Source organism: Equus caballus, chromosome 15 (assembly GCF_041296265.1).
Source record: "Equus caballus isolate H_3958 breed thoroughbred chromosome 15, TB-T2T, whole genome shotgun sequence".
Classification (NCBI taxonomy): domain Eukaryota; kingdom Metazoa; phylum Chordata; class Mammalia; order Perissodactyla; family Equidae; genus Equus; species Equus caballus.
The window spans coordinates 38,218,375-38,244,924 of NC_091698.1; the positions used below are offsets into that span (position 1 = coordinate 38,218,375).

General features: G+C 36.2%; 1 long non-coding RNA gene across 1 annotated transcript in view; it reads left to right on the forward strand.

The window, feature by feature from the left end:
- The first annotated feature begins 6,578 nt into the window (after positions 1-6,578).
- The window catches only part of LOC111768202 (uncharacterized), a 91,392-nt gene continuing 71,420 nt past the window's right edge, over positions 6,579-26,550 (forward strand). Inside the window, exon 1 of the long non-coding RNA XR_011426189.1 lies at positions 6,579-6,711. This is a non-coding gene — a long non-coding RNA (uncharacterized lncRNA). The remainder of the gene's footprint in view (positions 6,712-26,550) is intronic.

Below are 26,550 nucleotides of genomic sequence, written 5' to 3' on the forward strand. Positions count from 1 at the left end.
AAGGAAAACTATAGGCCAGTTGGAAAAAAGGGGAGACTGAGAAGTTCCCCTCAGAAAACCAACAAAATGAAATGGCAGTCAGAAATACAAAGGAAGAGAAACCGTGGAAAAATAGAACAACCAAAAACAAGAGATAAAATGGCAGCATTAAGCCCTTATATAACAATAATCACTCTAAATGTAAATGGATTCAATTCTCTAATCAAAAGAAACAGAGTAGCTGGATGGATTAAAAAACAAAACCCAACAGTATGCTTCCTCCAATATCAGGCCAATGTCACTGATGAACTTAGATGCAAAAATCCTCAACAAAATATTGGCATACCAAATACAGCAATACATTAAAAGAATTGTACACCATGATCAAGTGGGATTCATTCCAGGAATGCAGGGATGGTTCAACATCTGCAAATCAATCAATGTGATACACAACATTAACAAAATGAGGAATAAGAAACACATGATCATCTCAATAGATGCAGAGAAAGCATTTGACAAGATCCAATATCCATTTATGACAATAACTCTCAATAAAATGGGTATTGAAGGAAAGTACCTCAACATAATAAAGTCCATATATAACAAACCCACAGCCAACATCATACTTAATGGTGAAAAACTGAAAGCCATTCCTCTGAGGACAGGAACAAGACAAAAGTGCCTACTCTCACCCTTCTTATTCAACGTAGTACTGGGGTATTGGCCAGAGCATTTAGGCAAGGAAAAGAAATAAAAGGAATCCAAATTGGAAAGGTAGAAGTGAAACTTTCGCTATTTGCAGATGACATGATTTTATATAGAGAAAATCCTAAAGAATCCACCAGAAAACTATTAGAAATAATCAGCAACTACAGCAAAGATGCAGGTATACAAGGTCAATTTTAAAAAATCAGTTGCATTCCTATACACTAGCAATGAACTAGCAGAAAAAGAAATCAAGAATACAATTCCATTTACAGTTGCAGCAAAAAGAATAAAATACCTAGGAATACACTTAACCAAAGAAATGGAAGTCCTGTACACTGAAAACTATAAGACATTATTGAAAACATTTGAGAAGACATAAAGAAATGGAAAGATATTCCATGTTCATAGGTCGGAAGAATAAACATAATTAAAATGTCCATACTACTGAAAGCAATCTACAGATTCAATGCAATCCCAAGCAAAATCCCAATGACATTCTTCTCAGAAATAGAAAAAGAATACAAAAATTTATATGGAACAACAAAAGATCACACATACCCAAAGCAGTCCTGAGGAAAAACAACAAAACTGGAGGGATCACAATCCCTGGCTCCAAAGCATACTACAAAGCTATAGTAATCAAAACAACATGGTACTGGCACAAAAACAGACAAACAGATCAATGGATCAGAATTGAAAGCCCAAAAATAAAACCACACATCTGTGGACAGTTATTCTTTGCCAAAGGAGCCCAGAGCATACAAGAGAGACAGCAAAGTCTCTTCAATAAATGGTACTGGGAAAACTGGACGGCACATGCAAAAGAATGAAAGTAGACCATTATCTTTCACCATACACAAAAATTAACTCTAAATGGATTAAAGATTTGAACGTAAGAACTGAAACTATAAAAATCTTAGAAGAAAATATAGATAGCGCATTCTTCGACATTGGTCTTCGCCACATCTTTTAGAATACCATGTCTACTAAGGTAATGGAAGCAAAAGAAAAAGTTAACAAATGGGACTACATCAGACTAAAAAGCTTCTGCAAAGCAAAGGAAACTGTGAACAAAATGGAAAGACAACCCATCAACTGTTAGAAAATATTTGCAAATCATTTATCAGACAAGGGGTTGATCTCCAAAATATATAAAGAACTCACACAACTCAACAAAAAAACAACCAAAAACCTGATCAAAAGATGGTCAGAAGATAAGAACAGACATTTTTCCAAGGAAGATATACACATGGCCAACAGGCACACGAAAAGATGCTCAATACCACTAATTATTAGGGAAATACAAATAAAAATTACAAGATATCACCTTATACTAGTCAGAATGGCTATAATTACCAAGACAAAAAACAAGAAATGTTGGAGAGGATGTGGAGAAAAGGGAATGTTCATACACTGCTGGTGGGAATGCAAACTGGTGCAGCCACTATGGAAAGCAGTATGGAGATTCCTCAAAAAGCTAAAAATAGAAATACCATATGTCCCACTATTGGGTATCTACCCAAACTACTTGAAATTAGCAGTCCGAAGTAAAATATGTACCCGTATGTTCATTGCAGCATTATTCACAATAGCCAAGACATGGAAGCAATCCAAGCGCCCATTGACTGATGGTTAAAGAAGATGTGGTATATATCTATACAATGGGATACTACTCAGCCAGAAAAACACGAAGTCATCCCATTTGCAACAACATGAATGAATCTGTAGGGTATTGTGCTAAGCGAAATAAGCCAGACTGAGAAAGACAAACACCATATGATTTCACTAAAATGTGGAATATAAACAAAGACATGGACAAAGAAAACAGTCCAGTGGTTACCAGGGGAACTGGGGTGGGAGGTGAGCACAGGAGGTAAAGGGGAGCACTTGTGTGATGACAGACAAGAAATAATGTACAACTGAAATTTCACAATGATATATAACTGTTATGAACTCAATAAAAAAAAGAAAAGAAAAAGACCCATAAAGTAGCATGTAATTGCTTCATACCATGAAAGTCCAGGCCCCCCATCATTATAATTCTTTTTGATTTAAATTATGACATGGCTTACCTTTGGACTAAGTGGTATTAGAGGAGAGTCTTGCATTGAGAAAATTCTGTAGTTAACATTTTAAATAATTATTTTTCTTAATTTTATTGTTACAGAAAGTTCAATATCTGATCCCCATGGCAATCTAAATAATGAGAACAAAGTCTTGGGAAAAAAAAGTTGCTTGCTCCCCATTAAGGAACGGATAGGGGTTTTTATTTGGGGTTTTAAGTCAGGGAGTGGGGCTGTGGCCTTCTTGGTCAGCATTTTCCCATTGGCCTGTGTCTAGGGCTGCTTCCAGTGAAGGAGACAAAGGATTTCTCAGATGAATGTCCTTGGCTGTTTATCTCCATGGTGGAGGGAGACTGATGTCAGGAAGCCAAGGAGTTGGGCCTGGGAAGCTTCGGTTTCTTGATATTCTCTGGACGTTAGTTTCTCTGTAAAAGAACGTCAAGGTCCTGTGATTAGCCACAACTTTAGTGGGAGCCCAGTGTGAGGTCATCTGGACTTTAACAATTTGTAACTTCTGCTTGACTCTATAGCTCAGGGAGTCGGAGGTTAAAGAAACAAGTATTTACATATGAGTGTAACTAAAGAACCAGGGACCTGGGAATATGTACTTTTAGTTTTGACCCATACATGCTGGGTTTACTGTAGGGGAACCAATATCAGGGCTGATATTAACTAAGAGCCAGTAACATTATCTTACTCCAGAGTTATTCAATCAATAGTCAATTTGTTAAATTCTGAGTTAGTGCCAGTGTGTGAAATAATCTAAAACTAGTAACATGCGCTATAGAATAGTTAGTAATTTAGCGCTAAATGGATTACTTTTCAGACTAAGTGTTAGAGGAGGTCAGAGAGGAAAAATACTGAGAGTTAGAAACGATGGGATAGCTTTATTCAGGAAGCGGGATTGTAACTGGCCATAATTTTGGTGTTCTGAGAGGGAGAGAAGATAAGCTCAGAGAGTGGCTTCTCAACAAATGTGAATGGGGTCTGATTACAACTGAACAGTTTATTGAAATCTGAAGTTGCAAAGCTCCGATGATGTTTTGGAGGTCTCTAGTCAAAGGTATTCTTTCCTAGTGGCCAAGGACAGAGGTTCACATTTACATATAGATGATAGCTCTACAATTTGTAGTTGTGTGAACTGGGGATTTGCTTAATTGCCATGTCCCACAGCTTCCCAATCTTGAAATTGAAGAAAATAATAGTATTTACCACATGGGAGGCTAAAAAGAGATAAAGAGATAATCTGAAAACAAATCCCAAAACAAAAAAGCAACGACAACAACAACAAAAATTTCCACTGTGCCTATGTAGTAAACCTCTTATTCACTACTCTTATTTCAGAATTTTGCTGATGATCTTTTTTTTTAAAGATTTTATTTTTTTTTCCTTTTTCTCCCCAAAGCCCCCCGGTACATATATATTCTTCGTTGTGGGTCCATCTAGTTGTGGCATGTGGGACGCTGCCTCAGCGTGGTTTGATGAGTAGTGCCATGTCCGCGCCCAGGATTCGAACCAACGAAACACTGGGCCGCCTGCAGCGGAGCGCGCGAACTTAACCACTCGGCCACGGGGCCAGCCCCCTGATGATCTTAATTATAGATGAAGAAGATATATGCCTTTTAGTGTATCTATTTTGACATAAATCCTGCCATTAAAAATGGGTCCCCATGGATTATGCCTAGACAATTCTTTATAATGTGTGTAATGGCAAATACACATAATGGAACGTATCATTCTCTTCCTTATATGCTTTATCAATTGATTTATTGGTCAAACATTTTCAATTTCTGCCATTTTTCACGGCCCCTTTTATGTGGTTAGTGAATATAAAATGGCTGAAACATGAAATAGCTGTGCTGCTGTCATTGGGGAACATGTTTAGTAGCATTATGCAAGAAGTATAATGGTATCTATATTTTAGTCATGTATACCGCATTTGTGTGTTTTTTGAAAACCATACAGCCATTTCCCACTATAGATGTCACTTAGCACTATGTTTTTCAGTGAACTCCTGAACTTATTCCTGCCTTGCAGCCATAGTCTTCCCCAATTTGGTTAGGAACTCCATCCAGTTGTTCAGGTCAGTTAAAACCTGGAGCCATTCTTAACTATTCTCCTTTATTTACATGCCCTATCTGAACTGTCAAAAAAAAAAAAATCTGGTTGACTGTACCTTCAATATAGCTACAGTATTCGTTCATCTCCCTCCATTTCCACTCCACCCACCATGATCCTGGCCATCATCTCTCATCTGGATTACTGCAATAGTCTCATAACATGTCACCCTGTTCCTACCCCTGACTCCCTATAGTCTGCTTCAATAGCCACAAAAGGGATCTGTTTAAACCCAAGATTATACAGATATTCCTTTTAAACTCCACAAATGGCCCTTCTTTCTGCTCAATAAAAAAGAAGTGCTTTGAGGCCCTACTTGCTTTCGTCCTCCATTACAACTTTGGTTCCTGTTGTAAATCAAAGTTGTACATCCCATGGATGGTTCAGTCCATTCCAGCCCTACAGGCTTCCTTACTGTCCTTCAAACATAGTACAGTCATGCGCTGAATAATGAAGTTTCGATCAACAACAGACTGTATATATCATGGTGGTCCCATAAGATTAGTAGCATATAGCTTAGGTGTAGTAGGCTATACCATCTAGGTTTGTGTGGGTGCCCTCTATGATGTTCACACAAGGACAAAATTGCCTAGCAACACATATCTCCGAACGTATCCCTATCCTTAAGGGATACGCCATCATGTTCACACTTAATAGCAAGTTCTCAAGTTTTCTCCTTTACCTGGACTGCTCTTCCCATAGCTGTACACATCTGATGTCTTCACCTCTTCAAGCTAAATTCTCACTTTTTAAATGGGGCCTACCTTTGTCACCCCTTGCCACTTTATTTAATTCCTCAACCTATTTCCAAGTCACTTCCCCAACTCATCATTATTGATTTCAAACCTGCTCCACTTCTGCTTTTTCTTCTCATTACATTTATTTGATCTATCTATAAAATTTTGTTGTCTTTTTTTAATAGATTAAGCAGAACTCTAAAATAGTTCCTGGCACATAATAAGCATTAAAAAATATTTTGTGAGTGAATGAATTACAATTATGATTCTGCGATGATTGTTGGCAGCAGACGTATAAAATGCTCTGGGAGTATCTAAAAGAAAAACCTCACTAAGTCTGTCAAGTCAGGAAAGGCTGACTAAAGAAAATAGTGTTTAAGCAGAAGTCTGAAGGAAAAGTAGGAATTAGTTACACTTGGGGGCCAAGTATAGAAAACAGAAAGGCACGTTTTTTGGTTCTAAGGCAGGAAGAAGGACGAGCTGTTTGAGGAATTTAAGGAAAGGCATAATGGCTGGTGCTAAGAGAGTGGCGAGTGACTGGTGATGTGGCTGAAAATTTAACTGAAAACTTCCCCTCGGGTTCTCCTATTTTGAGAAGATGCACCTTTTATTTAGCGTGCTCAATTAAAAGAGACTAGGAATCAGTCAACTATAATGTTGCAGAGACTTCTAATTAGTTTTTGTTTCTGAACAACTCAGTGCATATATCAGGATCTCAACCTGGATTGTCTGCAAGAGGGGGAGGCGCTTCTATGAGATTGTTCAGTGGTTCATATGAAAGCAAGAGAATGATGTGGACAAATGTAGGGTTTCTAGAGATAGAGAGAAATGAGTAGATGATAGGTGTTTAGAAATAGAAACTGCAGGGCTTAGAGACTGACTGGATTGTACCGGTTGGTCTCACTTACGGAATGTTGAGCATTAGAGATTCTACTTCCAGAATGTTTTCCTCAGCTTCACTGATGGATAAATTCTTTTGTTCTATCCTCCTAGGAAAGGTGTAGCTTGAAATATGAGAGGTTAGATAAAGTGGAGTTTAAGAGTACAGGCTTTCAGAAGACTGGACCCTGATACTGTATTTGCCGCGCACAGATGACCTTGATGAGGTTATTTCTCCTCTATAAGCTTCCATTTCATTATCACTGAAATGAATATGCTAAGTCCCTCATGAGATTGTTGTGATTATTAATTTAGCTGTTGTATATGAATTATGTAAATTCATGCTAGCCACTTAGTTAATGTAGAAGAGATAGAAACTATTACTGTTAATAAGAATTTACATAGCTTCCTTGACATTAAGTCATAAATTTCTAGGATGCGTGAAGGCCATCTTATTTATTTAAACCCAGCATGATGTCAGAATGTTCCCTTGCCTATAAGGGGCTTAAATTTGTGTGAAGTTGAATGAAGTATAAATGAATGAGGACTAGTGATGTTGAGCAGACTTAGGCAGTAAGTCTCAACTTTCTCAACACTGCCTTCCACGGTCTTCTTAGTTCACTATTCTCTCTGACCTCAGGGAGCTTTCCATCAGTGACCAGTAATTCCCTTTATGACCATTTCCTGTACATGGCCTTTCAAGTATATTTAATACAGATCTGTCTTCAGAATATTCATCCAAAGTTATTAATAGCTAGCAATGTTCATTTGCAGTTTATTGGGGAGATAATTTAAATAAATACGTTTTAAGTCAGATGCCTGCCTCATATTGGATATTCTGGGGCATGATCTTTTTTTAATGTGTCTCAAATATGAGATGGAGGTAGCAATCTCTCTCCTACTCCCAGGTATCCCATGTATTAGCTGCCTCCTCATTTTAACTTACACTCGTATATGAATTTGGAAAAGATTTCAAAAGGTCCAATCCCCTGCTTTCAGGAAGATAGGATAAATTTTACCCCATTTTTTATTTTAAATAACTTGAGTCCCAACAATATTAAGTAACTTGCCCATAGTCAGACAGGTAGTAAGGGACTGGGTGACTTGTACCATGTCTTCTGCCTTTTGTTTACAGTACCACATAGAGCTTTCCATCTGATACTGAGGCTGAACAAACCCAACAATGGACCCCTCTATAGCATTAGGAAAATGTTTCTGTGGTACCCATAGCCAATCTAATAGTGAAAGTTATTAAGCAGAGGGGCTTGCCCATCAATATGGGTCTCTTTGAATAAGAAGCCCAACAAGGATTTCTCACAGGCGCTAGTGCAGTCTCAAAAGCCATTGGCTTTTATTTTTTCTTTTTAATATCTGATTACAAAACTTTGAAATATAAAGTTTCAGCAAGAAAACCCTGACACAGCCTTAACTACTGTAAAACTAGCAGGCAAAGCTATAAGAAATTCAGTTTATAATATAATCTGAAATTGAATTACTCTGATTTCACGGCAAAGTCAATATTGCTAATGGATTAGAAACGTGGCTGATAAAAGTATTGTTGAGTTCATATTTGGGGAATCACATGAAAAAATTGATTTCTCTTGTGGTCTGTGGCATTTGAGACTTGGCACTGATCTGAAAAGAAACTTCATGGTATGGACCACTTAAACAAGTAAATACTTGAAGGTCAAGATAAATAAGGCAAAAAGTGGTTCTGATAAAGCGTTTATGATTTTTTTCTGGCACACTCCATTCTATTACTAACTACTATTGGGAGACTGGGGCCAACTGTGAAAGGCCTGATCTAACAATGTGACATCATGGCAAGAGGCTGTCCATGAAGCAGCAGTTCTGTGATTTCTGCAAGCATATTCTAGGGGTCTGTCAGTTGAGCAATGGATTGAGAATCCTAGATAAGAGATTAATCTACATCTCTTTCCAGTTCTGTAAATTTGGGCAAATTATCTTCTCTCTAGGTTTTCTTTATCTAACAAATAAGGGGATGGTCTACAAAAATGTGACTATTTTATGCTTCTGTGATTCTGTAATATCCAGTAAAGATACCACGTTCTTCTCAATTAAAATGTTCCGAAATTGCAGATGTTTATAATTAGTTTGTTGAGGCCTGCTTTATTACTGGATATAGCTTCTTTGCTCCAAAGACAAAATTACTCCGTTTTCCCCTATCAAAAAGCATAAATACCTTAAAGGTTAAAACTGAATTTCTGAGAGACTAGAGGTGCCCTATAGCTTCAATTAACTAGGGACTAGTGTTAAATGTTTTCTTTAGGGAACCAGCTCTATCTACATCATACCTAAATCTATCTTCTGAAAGCATGGAATTCAAACCTTCTATTTGACACATCTAATTTTTAATAATTTCACATTAATCAAAAGAAAAAATCTCAGGCCATAAGTAAGCCATACACAGCATCTATACTTAGTGGTAAGAGCTTTAAATGAGGGTTAAAACTCTTCAGTTTATTTCCTAGTTCTAAGTATCTTCTGTGCCACGCTTCTCTCTATATAAATGTTTTCCATCTTTCAAAACTTGTATAAAATCCCACCTGCCAGAATGTGATAATCTTACTCAAAATTTATAGCTTGAATGCAGTCATGATGAAACAATCAGAGTTACACATACACACAAGCCTGTACTCTTTAAAACTGACAATCTATGAAAGAGAAAAGAATTACTGAAAACTGTTCCAAATTGAAAGAGACTATAAAGATGTGAAAACTAAATGAAATGTATGGTCCTTGATTGGATCCTGGCTGAAAAAAATCCAATTAAAGACAGAACTGGAACAATTTGTGAAGGTTCAAAATGGACTATGTATTAGGTAATAGTATTATATTAATGCTGAATTTTCTGGATTTCCTATCTGTGCTGTGTTCCTGTGGGAGTATATCCTGTTTGAGGTAGATATGTGCTCAAGCACTTAGGTTGAAGGGTTATGACATCTGCAACTTACTCTCAGAAGTCCAGCAAAGTATTAAGACTTCTAAGATGAAAAAGAAGAAGGATATGCCAAAAGGTTAAGTTGGTGAACCTAGGTCCTAGGTAAGAGGTATTCAGGATATCATTACACTGATTTCAACAAATGTTTGCAGATTTGAGATATTTTTCCAAGTATTTTAAAGACAACTGTTTCACAACAGTTTTTTATTTCTTTAAATCTCTCTCATTAGAATATGAATGTTTCTTCCTTTAAAAGCTATGGCCTTTTTAATGTATTTCACCTTCACAATTGAACTTGAATATTTGTATACATAAAATATATTTGTGTTCATGTTATGAGCGCACTAGTGAAACATGAGGGCCTTTAGGACTGTGCTCATTTTTATGTCCGTTGCAATATTTGATAGAATATTTGCATATAACCTGTATTCAACTCAATAATAAATTAGTCAAATGATTCATTCAATTCAAGAATATTGAAGTGTACTATATGCCAGCTGCAACCTAGTTTTGGAGATTGTGTTAATGCCCTGCATAAACCTTCCAGAGATTTCCATGGCACTTTAAAAGTGCTTTAAGCATCTTCCACCCATATTTTTAATTTTTGTCCATCTCTGAGCTTACTATACCTCTCTCTCCCCCACTTACTATACCTCAGCTATATGTATCATATATCTATTTATAAACAAATACTTTCTTTCATATTCTTTTCTTCCTGATCTTTAAGTAGTTTGAGGAAGAGCTGGGACAGGACACCCAGGTATACCTGGGAGGCAGAAGGAGAGTGGGTATTGATCAGAGAAGTCATTCTGGAGGACCAAATACCAAAATCTGTCCTTTAAAAACACTGGGGGAGAATATACACAAAGTCAGGGGTATGGTGTTTTCAGGAACTTAGACTAATTGAGTGTGGCAGAAACATACACAGTACGCATGGAAGCATGAGAGCTGACATAGCTGAGATGAACACATATCAGTTCATGAAGAATATCATGTATCATGTTAAAGGATTTTTAATTTATCTTGAATGTTATGAGGATAGTTTGAAAGAATTTAAGCAGGGGATTACACAATAAGAACTGAAGTTTAAGACAAACATTCTGAGTGGCAGGGTAAAAATAAAACAAAAATCAAGATAGGGAGATGACTTAGAAGGGTGCATTCTTAATCCCGTTGAGAAATTAAGGGTGCTATCCAATGGTCATGAGGATGCTGAGGAGGGAGGGGAGGGGGTAGAATTGAAAGGTATCAAAGAAATGGACTTGATAGAATTTATTGATTTAGTGGAGAAATAAAGGGCAGGGCAAAGCAAATACAAACATGATTCCTAATTTTTCTGGTTTCGGAAAAAATTCAGTGTAGTACCATTTATTGAGAGAAAAAAATTACTGAAATAATACAGAGGAAGGAAGTTCTGATACTGCAAAATGACTAGCTATTTTAAGCCAACTCACCTGCTAAGAACAACTAGAAAATCTAATATTTTAAGGCATCACAGATTCATCAAGGAAGCTAGGATTTGTAGTGTCAAGACCTGAAAAAGTAGAAAATTCTGAGGATTGAGACTATGCATTGATGTGGATGTGCCCTTGATCTGTGAGAAAGCAGTGGTTGAAATATAAAGAAGCTGAGGGAAGAAAAGCTAGAGCTGAGAATTACAGAAATGAAGCCGAACTCTTAGAGGAATTATGGATCTTGGGGAATAAAAAATGAATTCAGGGGGCTGGCCTGGCGGCACAGCAGTTAAGTTTACATGTTCTGCCTTGGGAGCCCAGGATTTGCTGGTTCCGATCCCGGGCACAGACCTACACACTGCTTATCAAGCCATGCTGTGGCAGGCATTCCACATATAAAGTAGAGGAAGATGGGCATGGATGTTAGCTCAGGGCTAATCTTCCTCAAAAAAAAAAAAAAAATGAATTCAAGACCTGCCAGAGAAGAAGTTCCCTGGTGAAAATGTCAGGCATTCACCAAGCACCCAAAAGGGCTGCAGCCTAGGAGTAAATTTGGACTGAAAATAGACCACACAAAGACTGAATCCCAGTTTTGAATCATTTCAGCCTTAATTATACAAAGGAGCTGCATCCTTAATCTGAAAGACAAAAACCAAGAGTATATCCTTCTCTAGATCATCCAGAGCTTTAAATCCCTATGCATTTTCTATAGCATTCAGCAATCATTTATAACAACTAAGATTAAGAATGGATAAGAACTGACCAAAATAAAAAGGAAAGGAGACTCACAGGTATCTGAAATGAAATTTTTAAAAAGCTGAATGATGGGCCGGCCTGGTGGCCTCGTGGTTAAGTTCAGTATGCTGTGCTTCAGTAGCCTGGGTTCAGTTCCTCAGCATGGACCTACACCACTCGTCAGTGGCCATGTTTGTGGTGACCCATATACAAAACAGAGGAAGATTGGCAACAGATGTTAGTTTGTGAGAATCTTCCTCAAGCAAATGAAAAGAAGAAAACTGGGGACAGATGTTAGCTGAGAGAAAATCTTCCTCAGCAAAAAAAAAAAAAAAAAAAAGCTGAGTGAAATATTAAAGAAAAGAAAGAAATAATGCAAAATTATTCTAAAGAACTGGACACAAGAAAAATTCTAGTACTAAAAAAATGAAATGACAAATTAACTCAACAGATGGGTTTCACAGCAGAGTAAAAACAGTTGAAGAGAATTAGTAGATTGAATGATATGATAGAAGAAAATATGCTTACTGAAGAATGCCAATAAAAAATAATGGAAAATGCAGAAAAGAACGTAAAAATATAGGGAGAAAGTAAAATGTCTAATATATATGTATCATTGGAATCCTAGAAGAATAGGAGAGTGAGAACAAGGTAGATAATAGAATAAATAATGAAAGAGAATTTTCCAAAACAGAAAATACATCAAGCCACAGATTCAAGAAGTGCAACATAATCAAACTGTTCAAGATAGATGTAAAGAACACCATAAAATCCTAAAAGCAGCCAAAGGAAGAGAAAGTATAATCTTCAAAAGAACAAGAAAAAGATTCACTGCTTTTTCAACACAAATATGGAAACCAAAGGAATTGTTTATTCTGAAAAAAAATTTTGAAATGAAGTTTGCATAAAGAGCTTTTTAGAGAAACAATAACTATGAAATTTTAATGATGAGTTGCGTGCGCACACAAACACACACACTTACCTAAAATGTATTTCAAGCAGAAGGAAGATGACTTCCAGTAATAAACTTAGAGATGTAGGATGGAATCAAGAATGGACAGAGGTATCCATGTGGGAACATCTCATAAAATATTGATAGTATAAAACAATAATAATAATTTGTTGTGTCATCCAAAACATATAGAGAATTAAGATACATGGAAATAATGGAATTATTATATAAAATAGTCCATAATACTAGTGTAATGACTAAAAGAAAAAAATGAGGATGTATAAATAATAAAATAATTGAGAGAAAATAGAACAATACATTAATAATTAATTTACCCAAGACAAGTTAAGAAAGGAGAGATTTGTGCATATAGAACATGAGACAAATACAGAAACAGTCATAAGATAGTATATTTAAACCTGAATATATCTGTAATTATATTAAACGCGAATTAACTGATTTATGAAGATGGACTGCTTAAAACAGCACTGCCTTAAGTAGACAGATAGGGAGATAGATACATAGGTAAATTATAGAGAAATGTATCAAACAGCTAAAGTGACTGGTATCTATTACCCCTTTTTAATCCTAATGTAAAGCTCTATTATGATTAGATTAAGATGTTATCATTTCAGAGATACAACAAATTCAATGCAACAAATATGTAGATATTTAGTGGCTCTTAGTATCACTATAACCCTGCTACTACAAGGACCTTAACTTATGCCAACACTGAATAAATAACATACCAGGGTTCTATTCAGAATTTGTGAAGCCAGTTAACCCAACTGTATATCACAGATCTGTCATCCTTGTTATCGCTCCAATTCAAGTTATTATAGTCAGATCCTCTCTGGACTCTCATTCCCAGACTGTTCAGAGCTTCCTTTCCCCATGTCCCAACTGTCTGCTCCTCTCCTTACTCTCTGGATCTCTATTCCTCAACACACAAATTTCCATATATCTTCGTACTGTTTATTGATTGTCCTTTTCTCATTTTGTTCAGACTGCAGTCATTTTAATAGAATACTGTCCGTTCTTCCAGTACCACTGGATCAGAACACGAGTCAGCATGTTTCTAGAGCCAAAATGCTAGAAATGCATATCTCCTGGAATCCTGGAAGTTAATGTTTCCCTCCAGCTATATCACTGACTATGACAGCTCATCATTTCATCGTTCCCATCTATCAACCTTCTGGTCTTAACCATATATTCATTGAATGTATTGACAATAAACTCACAGTTTTGTTTTGTTTACTTTTTATTACTGATTTTTTAAAATGTGGTAAAAGATACATGATACCATTTTAGCCATTTTTTTAAGTATAAAGTTCAGTGGTATTAAGTACATTCACATCGTTTTGCAACCGACATAACCATCCATCTCTAGAATTTTTTAATCATACCAACTGACATTCCATACCTATTAAATAAAAAGTCCCCATTTCTTTCCTTTTATCCCCTGGCACTCTTTGTCCTCTTATGACTGACTTATTTCACTTGGCATAATATTCTGAACGTCATCTATGTTGTAGCATATGTCAGAATGTCCTTTCTTTTTAAGGCTGAATAATATTCCACTGCATGTATGGAGCACATTTTGCTCACCCACTCATTCGTTTATGGACACTTGGGTTGCTTCCTTCTTTGGCTCTTGTGAATAATGCTGCTATGAACATAGGCATACAACTATCTCTTTGAGACCCTGCTTTCAATTCTTTGGGGTATATACCCAGAAGCAGAATTGCTGGATCACATGGTAATTCTAGTTTTAAGTTTGAAATTCACAGTTTTGTAAAATATTTCGTCCTATCCTGATCCTGCAATGGTTTCAACACTTTGAAGGTGACCTATCCAAGATTCTCTCTCTCTGTTCTTTAACATGCTCAATTCTTGTGACCTTCATTCTATAAATGCACAATGCCCTGGATCTTGTTTCACCTGGAATCACTGTGCTTCTGTAGTATCTAATTACCATATCACATTCTGACTGCAGTCTTTCAAACTCAAGCTCTCTTGTTTTTTGCTTCCCACAATAACTCCATTTCTGACTGTATCTTTCTAATTTCAAGCACTCTTGTTCCCATTATCCTACCTCAGAAATTGCTTTACTAATAGTGCTTAACTCCCTCCCTTTCTTTGCTTTCGGTCTAGCGACCCCTCCTTCCTTGATATTTTTGTTTATTCAGTATGGAATTCTTAGTCCATAATTTTAAATTCACAGTTATAAGCAACCTCCATCCCCTTGCCCACTTGCAACTTTATTGCTCTCCCTGCACTAAACTGCACACTTAGACTGATGTAAGTATTTGCCTTATTCCATTCTTGACTTGGGTAGCTAAAAAAATTAAAAATCACCCAACCATACCCTTCTCCCCAACTCCCAACACCCCTCAGGGAGCTTTTGCCTCTTTTTTTCACCACAGGGAAAATAAACCAATTAGATAAGAAATTTCTAAACTACCTATCTCTTCTATATACTTAACTGTAGCTATATCTGTCTTTATCTCCATTTCTTCCTTCTGTGATATAACAGTTCCTTCATTCTATCTAAGTTTTATCCCCTTACACTATTCTCTGGATTCCACAACATTGTGCCTCTTTAGGGGTAAAACTCCATTCACATCCTGCTGTGTATCCTGATACTTGACTTTTTCCATTTACATTTTCTCTGCCTCTCTCACCTCAGGACATAAATATATTCAAACTACCCCAAAGAAAAAAAAATACACATTGAGAGCCGGCCTGGTGGCGCAGCGGTTGGGTGTGCACGTTCTGCTTCACCGACCGGGGGTTCGCCAGTTCAGGTCTCGGGTGTGGACATGACACCACTTGGCAAGCCATGCTGTGGTAGGTGCCCCACATATAAAGTAGAGGAAGATGGGCATGAATGTTAGCGCAGGGCCAGCCTTCCTCAGCAAAAAGGGGAGGATTGGCGGCAGTTAGCTCAGGGTTAATCTTCCTCAAAGGAAAAAATACACATTGATCTTACATCTTTCTAATGAAACATTGTTATTACTTCATTGTCTTTACAGAATCATATGCTTGTAGAAACCGCCTGTATTTGACGAATGGGGTTCTTCAAATCTCACTCACTCTCCGGTACAGTTTGACAAGGCTTCTTTACATACCATTACACCGCTGAAACCGTGCTCTAAAACCTCGTTAAAGACTACTTTGTGGCTAAATTTAAAAATATATTTTTATTCCATATTTCTGCAGCTTTAGGCAATTGTCACAATTTAGGCTCCTTGGAAAGCAGAATCTGAGATGCAGATGAGCATGCAGAGGGTTCTTGGGGATCAACACCTGTTGAGAGAAGGAAGATGATTGGGCAGAAGGCAAAGCTGAGCTGTGGTGCAATCTCATTGGAGGCCTAAGCCAGCCCTATGTGGCGTTCTGAAGCTGAGATGATTCTTCAGAGTTGTTCTGAGTTAGGGCGTGAAGACTGGAGCTTTACACTGATCAGTCATTGTACACAGATGTTGGGAAGGAGGTGTGAACCTGAGTGAGAGCTCTCTCCCACTAGGAAAATCCTTGAAGAGGGTTAAAAGCTCAGGGCTGTCCACCCACAGCACTGCCAGATGCTGGCGAAATATGTCCTTCAATTCTGAAGGGGATCTAGGTAGTGCATCACGGCATCTAACACAGCAGTGTTTACCAATCCCAGCTTCTTCAGAAATTTCTCTTTCCATGTGTTCTACAACTACACTTACAAGATTTGTCCACAAGAGTTAAACATTGAAAACTACGTTGGGTCATTCCCCTCAACTGGGTGAATTTTTGTGCCTGACTACTCATCTTGCCTTCTGATGATTCTAGGAGATGCACAGAGGATAGCACCAAACAAAAGGTCCTTTTTAGCTAATTGCTTGTCTTGACTGCATTCCAAGGCTTTGTTCTGGTCGTGCTTTGTAATCACAAATTCTTAACCATTTTATGAGTTCTAATGGAACTATTTCGTGAACTCTAAAAATCTTAATCTCTAACCTAGTGTATTTCCCTGAACTCAAAGAGTGTGTATCTAATTATTTACTGGGCACCTCTGTGACTGGCACTTCACTTTCAACGTATCTAAAACTGAACTTATCATCTTTCATCTTTAAAATGTTTATTTTTCTATATCCTCTTTTAAGATAAAATTTAGAAACTAAAATTGTTCATTCACAAAGTATAGAATAATGATTGTGCAGTTAATTACCATAAAGTAAATACACCCAATGAAGTGCCACCTATGTCAAGAAATAAAACATTGTCGAGACAATAGAAACCTTTTTCATGCCCCCTCCTTTTTCTCCAAAGGTAACCATTATCATGATTTCAGGACTTATTTTTTTGGCTTTATGTGGTGAGAACATTTAAGATCTGCTCTCTTAGCAAGTTTCAAGTATATGATACAGTCTTGTTATACAGTATTGTTAACTGAAATCACCCTGCTGTACACCAGAGTTTATTCATCTTATAATTGGAAGTTTGTATCCTTTGACCAATGTCTCCCCTTTCCCCCACCCCTCAGCCCCTGGCAACCACCATTCTACTCTCTGTTTCTCTGAGTTCAGCATTTTTTAGATTCCACATATAGATGAGATCGTAAAGGATTTGTCTATCTTATTTGTATTTGTCTGACTTATTTCACTTAGCATAATGCCCTCAAGTTTTATCCATGTTGTCACAAAGGGCAAGATTTCCTTCTGTTTTTTTAACAGCTGAATAATATTCCATTGTGTATATATATCACATTTTCTTTATCTATTCATCCATCAATGAACATTTGGGCTTTTTAAAAATTTTCTTCAATTTATTAACTCATGTTTTAGAGTTGTTGTTGGAGGATAATATCATTAAACAATTCCTGGCTGGAGAGTTTGCTCAACACATAAGGCAACCGTGGGTATTAATGCTAAGCTCAGAGTGTTCTTGAAGAATCACGTTAAAAATATTTCCTTACTTGTATCTTTTGATACTTACTCCCTCAATCTAAAGAGCTAGCCCTAGAAATTGGAATCATTAGCCACCATGTTGTTTCTCTTTTAAAATTTCCTCCTTATCATTTAGATATTAACATAAAATGACATCAATTCATTTTTATTTCTACAAGTGCTTTTGAGATACCTACTACATAAAAGGAACGGGCTAAGACATCTGTCTATAAAGCAAACATTACTATTCCTGGAAAGTCCACAGATTAGCAGTAGTGAAGAAGTAGAATATATTCTCATAAAAGTGATTTGGTTGATTTAATTAAATGGAAGAATTCAATGGATCTGGATAGGTGATGCCAATATCAAGATTACCTGGGGAGCATTAAAGATCCTGGTGCTGGTTACTAATCAGTTCTCAATATATATTTGTTGAATTGAATGGTATGTTTTGGATTTTATGCAGTGCTTTTTTACTATAAAAGATCATAAGAGAAAGAAAGATGTACACTCTTGCATCTCAGTAATGAAAACATTGAAATATTACACGGATATACACATGATTGAATAGGATACTTCAAAGTACTTCTTTTTTGCAGAAATAAAAATAAAATAATAGAATTTCCCATTGCAATGGAAAAGTTCATTATTAGAATTACTGTTAAATGATTATTCATGCCTGTCCTCTCCATTTTAGGATTTAGTAGAATTTTAATAATATAGACACTAATATGCATTATGTTGATAAGATTCTATCAGTAGGTTGTATAGGTGGTAAGTTTATGCCCATTGATTTGAAATGTGAGTTTGGGAAAAGAAAATATAACTAATTGGATAGATTGTACAACTTGTAAGATTTATTATTTCATTTTGAATTGATTACTTCTAACCAAGAGTCATAGATTTACTTGATGTAATTAAACAACCAGGCTATTTGCTGTTATTTGGTAATCCCAGCATATTTTCAGGGCATGGTGCAATGGATGGATTGATCTACCAAACACAATTACACCTGTTCATTGGGCTTATAAAAGAATGTTGAGAAATTCCAATAAATAATTTCAATCTGTTCTAATAAATGGAAACTAAATCTTGAAAGCTGTTGGCATTGAGACAGGAAAAGAAAGGAACAAATAGTTTATTTCATTTGATAAGTCTGTCCTTTGATAGTTCTTACATTTATCTAGTGAAAATAATAAAGCACACATCAATCTGGCATAAAACAGAGTAGAATGTGGATTTCTTTTCCACATTGCAGAAGAATATTATTCAAATAGGTGCAGAGTTTTCAGATGTTGAGCAATTGTTATTCTCTGTGCCTTCAGCCTAGTGAAAAAAATTAAGCAAGGCTATTTTAAAACAGGAAAGATCACACTGTGAAGTAAGGAGAGACTTCTTGAATTTCAGTGATGCAGTCAGGGTCATCTAGCCTGATGTATTCTCTAATGGCAATACAGACCCGCGTTATTTGTCTGGGTCATCATTGGGATGAAGATAGCTGTCAGGAGTCCTGGAGCAAGTGAATAATAAGATAAATATTCATGTGTTATATTGTGTTATTAAGTAACATGAAGAGGTAGAATATATATACATATATAGTTTGTATATATATAAATATATACGTAGTTTATATATATAGTAAATATATGTACATATATACATGCAATACTTTCAGTTACAAAATACAAAACAAAACAATAGGGAATAAAAATGACTAAGTCACTTTAATAGGTTTTTTTCCACTCAATAAGAAGTCTGGGAGCAGGCAGTCGACATCCAGGGCTGCTACTGAAGCTCGATAATGCTTTTGAGAGCAGGACCATTTTAATATTTTTGCTGCACTATCTTTAGTACATAAGCTTTCATCTTTATGCTCACCATTTCTATTACTTAAGGTAGGCCTGAAAATGCTGTGATATTTAAGAACACCTATACCTCAGGGGCTCAACACAATCAAAGTGTATTTTGCTCATGCAAAGTCCACTGTGCATCCAAATGAATGTCCAAGGTAGCTCTCCTCCATGCAATGACAAAATAATCCAAGCCACTTGCATCTGTTGGGTCGGCCATCTCTGCACAATGCTTCCATGGTCCCCAGTGCAAAGGTAGAGATAGGAAAGTGCAATGGGGGTTTTTCAGCTGAGAGGGACATATGTCATTTCTGTTCGTATTTCATTGACCAAATTCAGTCATATGGGGCAATGAGTATAGTTTTGCACATCCATATCTGTGACACAAGGGGTGTTGGATATTGGGAGTGACAGTAATGTATAACTGGTCGCTATGTTTATGACAGTTGTGTTTTCAGGCTCCATGAATGCTTTCCAAAGACGAGAGAGAAAGAGAGAGATGAAATGAGAAAGGAAGAGACCAAAAATGCTTTTACCTGGTTATACTTACTTTTTATTTGGAGAAGGACATTACTACTAAGACAAGCTTTTCATAACAGAAAAGCTGGGTTGTGCTATTTTGCACAAATAATTTTGAAAGAATATTTTGCCTTAGAGAACATTATAGAGCGTTGTCCAGATGGTGGTGAATGGGCTATTTGAATTGCAAACACTAAGGATGAATTTTCATTTATTATCTAGCTTTGGGAAGAACTGTTCCCTGGTGCCCCATCACACTGAGGTACTATGGATTAACGTTGGCAGCATCCGGCTCTTACATAATGTGATTCTCAAAGCTTGGGAGTAGGTCTTCTTCCCATGTTTCACCACGAGGCACAAAGTTACAGAATCCACGTAGATGTCAGTAATGAGATGTTAGAGCCCAAGGAATCATATAGTTGCAGAGGATTTTACAGTTTGGAAAAGAGCCAGGGAAATTGCCAAGATTGAAGCTTGAAAGGTAAATGCTGCAGCATACTGTAGAGCCTAGGCTAACAGTAGCCTAAAGAAGACCATGGGAATGATTGATCTGAAAGGTGCCTTATAGCTTCTACTGACTTTTAAGCTGGAACACTTTGGCTTTACTTCTAGAACCTGCAGAATGGCCAACCTCTTAGTTGAAAGATGTGTTTCTGGCTAACCCACAAGTGCGCCAGCAAATGGCCCCACAATATCAGATGGTGTCTTTTGGGGGAAAGAAAGCACTGAGGGAAAGACAAAAACTCTGGGGACTTACTGGGACAAGAACCTCCCATTCGTCTCCATCAATGTTTTAAAATGCCAATGCTGAGAAAAGGGCTTTAGTCGCAAGTTACTATTGTGGTTCTCAGTAACTATTTTAACTCCAAGGCCTCAGAATAATAATGATATAAAATAGAATTTAATTTACATCATGGAGATCAACCATGCCTGTTGAGGAGATATTAAAAAGTAGGGATTTTCAAAGAAAGAATATGCCACACCATATCATACTATACCATACCACACTATATTATACTATTTCATGTTTAATATAAATGTCTCCCCAGTTCTGCTTTGATTTTTCTCTATTTAACCTTTATTCAAACTTGATACAGTCCTTAACTTGATACAGTCCTTGTCTATCAGCTAGCAGAGTGGGTGAACATAAATGTTCTGTTATCATACCTCCTGGGTTTGATTACTGCATCTGTTTCTTTGTCTCTCAACCTCACTGCCTGTACTCCTAGCAGTTGTGCTATTTGAAACCATCTGTCTTTCTAACCTGGTGCCTGCTAGGAATATAATGATGTTTTTCATTACTTGGTCGAATAAAAGAATTAGCAAAAGGAGCTAACAAACAGACTGATTATGGTTTTATTATAAAGTTTTATCAAACCAAAATAAATGTAATATTTATACATTAATAGTACATTAGATCTCGGTAATTTTAGAAAAGTCAATTTTTAGACAAGACTACAGGCTGAGAAAGAAGGAATATTTAAAATAAATAAGACAGTGGCCACTTTTTTCATTTAGTAGTGAATGTTAGTAAGTAGTGACATGTCACTAAAAATTTCTTCCATGAACTAGACTAGTGTATTTCAATACTCTCTACCCCATTCTCATTTTGATAAACAAAAACAAAATCAATGTCCTCCTTAATGGTACTTAAAATTTCAAAATAAATTATCAACAAATGGAGCTGAAAAAATTGGATATATGTGTAACAAAAAAGAAGACTGACTCCTACTTCGCCCCATATACAAAAGTAAACTCAAAATGGATCATAGACCTAAATGTACTACTTAAAAGTATACATTTGTAGAAGAAAATGTAGAGAAAAATCTCATAAACTTAAGTTAGGCAACGATTTCTTAAATAGGCACAAAACACGTGAACCCTAAAAGAACACATTGATAAACTGGACTTTATCAAAATTTGAACCATTTGCTCTTTAAGAGACACTGCTAAGAGAATGAAAATACAGTCTGTAGACTGGGAGAAATCATTTGAAAATCACAAAGAAGGTACAGAACTCATAGCTAAAATAAAGAAGTCTCAAAATGCAATAATAAGAAATAATGACAATAAAAAGTAAGCAAAAGATTTGAACAGCAACTTCACAAGAGAAGATATTTAGATGATAAATAAGCACGTGAAAAGGTTGTCAATATCATTAATCACAAGGGGAAGAAAATTCAGAAACTAAAACCGCAATGAGGTATAATTACCTACCTATTAGGATGACTAAAATTTAAAAATTGACCATACTAAGTGCTGGTGAGGAGGCAGAACTCTTATATAGTTTTTGAGAGGAATGTAAAATGGTACAACCCCTTTGGCAAACAATTTGTCAGTGTCTTAAAAAATTAAACATACATCTGCCATATGATTTGGTCTTTCCACTCCTAGGTAGTTACCTAAGAGAAAGGAAAGCATATGTTTCTACGAAAACTTATTCACATAGACCAGCTTTATTTATAATAGCTAAACTGTAGAACAACTCGAATTCTCCATCAACAAGTAAATGGATAAACAAATTGCGATATATGTATACAATGGAATACTACTCAGCAATATAAAAGAAATGAACTATTAATATATAAAACAACATAGATAAATCCTAAAATAGTTATGCTAAGAGAAATAAGCCAGACAAGATAAGAGGTCATACTGTATGATTTCATCTATATAAAATCTGAAAAATACAAACTAAGATGTATTGACAGAAAGCACATTAGTTTTTGTCTGGGGGTGAGGGGAGGGAAAAAGAGCAAGAGAGTACAGGAAGCACCAGTAAACTTTTGGAAGTGGGTGGCTGAGCAGGTGGCATAGTGGTTAAGTTTGCGTGCTCTGCTTCAGTGGCCTGGGGTTCCCCAGTTGGGATCCTGGGTGCAGACCTACACACCACTCATCAGGCCATGCTGTGGCAGCGTCCCACATAGAAGAACTAGAATAAGGACTTTCAACTAGGATATACAACTATGTACTGGGGCCTTGGGGAGGAAGAAAAGAAAACTTTTGGAAGTAATGAAAGTGCTTCATGATCTAGCCTGTGGTGATGGTGTTATGGGTGCATATATATTTCAAAACATAAAATTGTATACTTTATGTGCAGTTTGTTGTATATCAATTTTACCTCAATAATGCTGTTTTTAATGGCTCAGCAAACTCTAAAAATAGATTATAACTATATTTACTGAAATTAGAATTATTCTAAAATAGTAGTTAATAAAATAACCACTATAAATAATATAAATAAATAATAAAATAGAATTTACTTTTCCAAACTGTGCCTTTCTACTTCGCTGGAGATTCTGATATGCCTGTGGCCCTTGAGAATTTCTGTCTAGAGGACTAAGCCTACTTAGAGCTACTTAGCTTGCTGACTTCAAAGCACTATCACGAACTCTTTTTGTTCTGTAAAAATAACTTCTCGGATTTATAAAGCTCTTTATAGTCGAAAATCTCTAAGATAAGCTCATGTATATATATATATGCACTACAAGAGGGTCAGCTTTGTGAATAATGGCACACTCATACAGGCCATTATGTTTTCAAAGGACTTCTACATACTCCATCCATTTGATGCTCATAAATCTCCTCATTCAGTCTCCTAGCATCCTCCTTACAGACCACTGATTGCCCAGCATTCTGCCATATGTTCCAGTGTCACCACCACTACCGGCTAGCAACAGAATCCATATCTGATCCACCCCCATCTCCGCCTCGGCCTCTAGTCAAAATCTTTCTTGAATGATTATTTGTGATAAGATCATAGGATGCCAGACCTGGAAGCACTTTTGAAAATCACCTTAAATCTCTTATTTTACAGATGACGTTGAAGCCCATAAAACTTGTTGTCCTACTTAGGAATCTAAGTGTCCTAAGTGTCCTTACCTGTCCATCAAATCGAAAGTCCTTTATCTGGCATGCAAAACACTCTGTAGTTACACCATATCCTCCTGCCAATATTATCTTTATTCCCACTAAAGTTCTTTTATCTTCTTGGCATTTATCACATTCATAATTTTTGACAACATATTCATTTATCTTACATGTTATTATGGTTATTATTTTCTCTCACTGGCCTATAAGCTCAGTGAGGGCAGTGATTGTGTCTGTTTTGTATAACACGAGCATCTAGCACATTGTCTGGTACTAGGTGCAGCTCAGTAATTATTTGTTGATTGATTGAAAGGATGAAGAATGATGCTTGGTACATCCACTGAACGTCAGATATACTAAGTTTCACACTCTCACAACATTCCATGTGCAGCCCTCTTTCTTCTTTCCATGTGGAATGCTGTTTGAAGGTGAAAATAAGAGATTTATCTCCATTTGATAGATGAAGAAAATAAGGATTAGAGTATTTACTCAATTACTTATTAGCCAGTACTAGACATGATATTTCCTGATTAAATTATCCCACTTGAATTTCTCCCTTATCCCATGGAGAATTACTATATGGATTTCTCTCCGGACAAAATGGAAGAGCCCCCTAATCGTCACATACTATTTTAAACTAGGTTATTGTGGCATATTGTAAAATCAGGAAAACACACTTGAAATGGGTCAGAGAGTCACACACATACACAGTATAGAATTGTGCGTTTTAAATAGACCTCAAATTTTTTTTTAGCGTTCTTAAAACTAAGATCTTGTATCTGGCAGCCTCAACTATTTCATATAGACCCAATAAATAATATGTAAATATATGCTTGAAGAGTTGTCCAAAAAAAAAATGCTTATAAAATGCTTTGGAACCATAATATGTCTGTTTGCTTTCATTTTACTCACAGTTCTAGCAGGTATGGATATATGCTTTTGTGGTACAGAAATGTCGAAGCATTAAATTGGAAACACTGAGGGGAGATATTGACCAGAGTCTGAAATGAAGATGTGCAATCAGCAAAGGGCTTTAGGAATAGACCTCACCCCAAAACACTAGCAGAAGCAGAATCAAGAGTAGAGGAAACTCAGTCTCATAATTACCACTAAATCTGAATAATATTTTTCATTTAAAAAATATTTTGATATAATGTCAGACTTCCAGAAAAAAATCACAAGAACTCTACAAAAATCTGTGGAATTCTTTCATCCAGTTTTCTCCAAATGTTTACATTTCACTATATTTGCCTCCTCTCTCTCTCTCTCTTTCGTTATTGTGTCTTCTCTAAGCCATTTAAGATTAAGTTGCAGACATGATGCAAGATGCCAATTTACTCCTGAATAATTCAGTATGTATTCCCTTAAAACAAAAAATTAAATGAATTAATCACAGAACAATCATCCAAATCAAGAAATTAACATCAATATCCTCTCAGACCATATTCTGATTTCATCATTTATCCTAATAACGTCTTTTATAGTCACATCTGCTTTAATCTGGAGCTGTTCCTGAGTTCACTTTTGTATTTCATAACTAATATGTTTGACAGAGCAGGGCAGTTGTTTTACAGAATCTCTCTTAACTTTGGCTTGTCTGATACTTTAACATGGATAGATTCAGGTTATACGCATTTGGCTGTAAAAACACAGCATGAGGCTGAGTTTTTCTCAGTGCTTCCTATGAGGAGGTACATGCTGCTGAGTGTTACAGCTGGCACGGTTAACTTTGATCTCTTGGTCCAAGTGGTATCTGTCAGTTTTCTCCACTGTAAAGTTGGTATTTGGGGCTTTGTAATTAATAGATAACTTGTGATGAGATATTTTGAGACTATGTAAATATCTTGTTAGTCCCTAAACTTTCACTCACTAGTTTCAATATCCATTGATGATTTTGCTTGAATTAATTATGATGATGATGACTATCAAGTGTTGATTTTCTAATTTCATCCTTTCTTCTACATTTGTTCTTGAGCTTTGTGGTAAAGAGCATCTTCTTCTTTTCTCTCTCTCTGTGTATGTGTATATACATATGCATACACATGAACACACATATATATATTCTTAGAGTTACATGGATATCTTAGAATATATATACACATATGCATATACATATATATATAAACACATGTGTAAACACACACACATATATGTATAAACACATACATACACTTACATGGGAGTCCCTTTAAACTGGCTCCTTATATCTTTTAATATGTCCCCATAATTCTTTGAGCACTTCTTTACTTTCTAGGTCATTGCCCCAACCTTGCAATCACCCATTTCTCTGAAGAGCTCTGGTGCCTTTTACATGACATTGGTTTGGAAACCAAGATCAGGATGTTAAGAGTGCTCATTGCATGGGGATTTCATTCCTTCTAAGTGCCTTAGTATCAAGAGCTTGGAAATAGGTGTGATGGAAATCACAGAGACTTTTGTGCATTTCTATATCTAAGTTCATGAGTTCACGTTGATATCTCTAATTCCATTCCGACACCTCTAAAATTAGGAACCAGACAAGATATTTCTACTACTATCAACATTTGTATTATTCAATGCAATTAGACCATAGCTAGAAATCAAAGGTGTACAAATTGGGGGAAAATAACTTAAACTTGTTTCTACTGACAGAGTATATGATCATGTGCTTGAAAAACACTAGGGAATCAATGATAAACCTAACTCAGATATTATAAGAATTCAATAAAGTAGCAAATTATAAAGTTAACATATGCAAATCAATAACCTTTATATACACAAATAATAATCAGTTAGAGGATATTACAGAGTTTTCTCTACTCCATT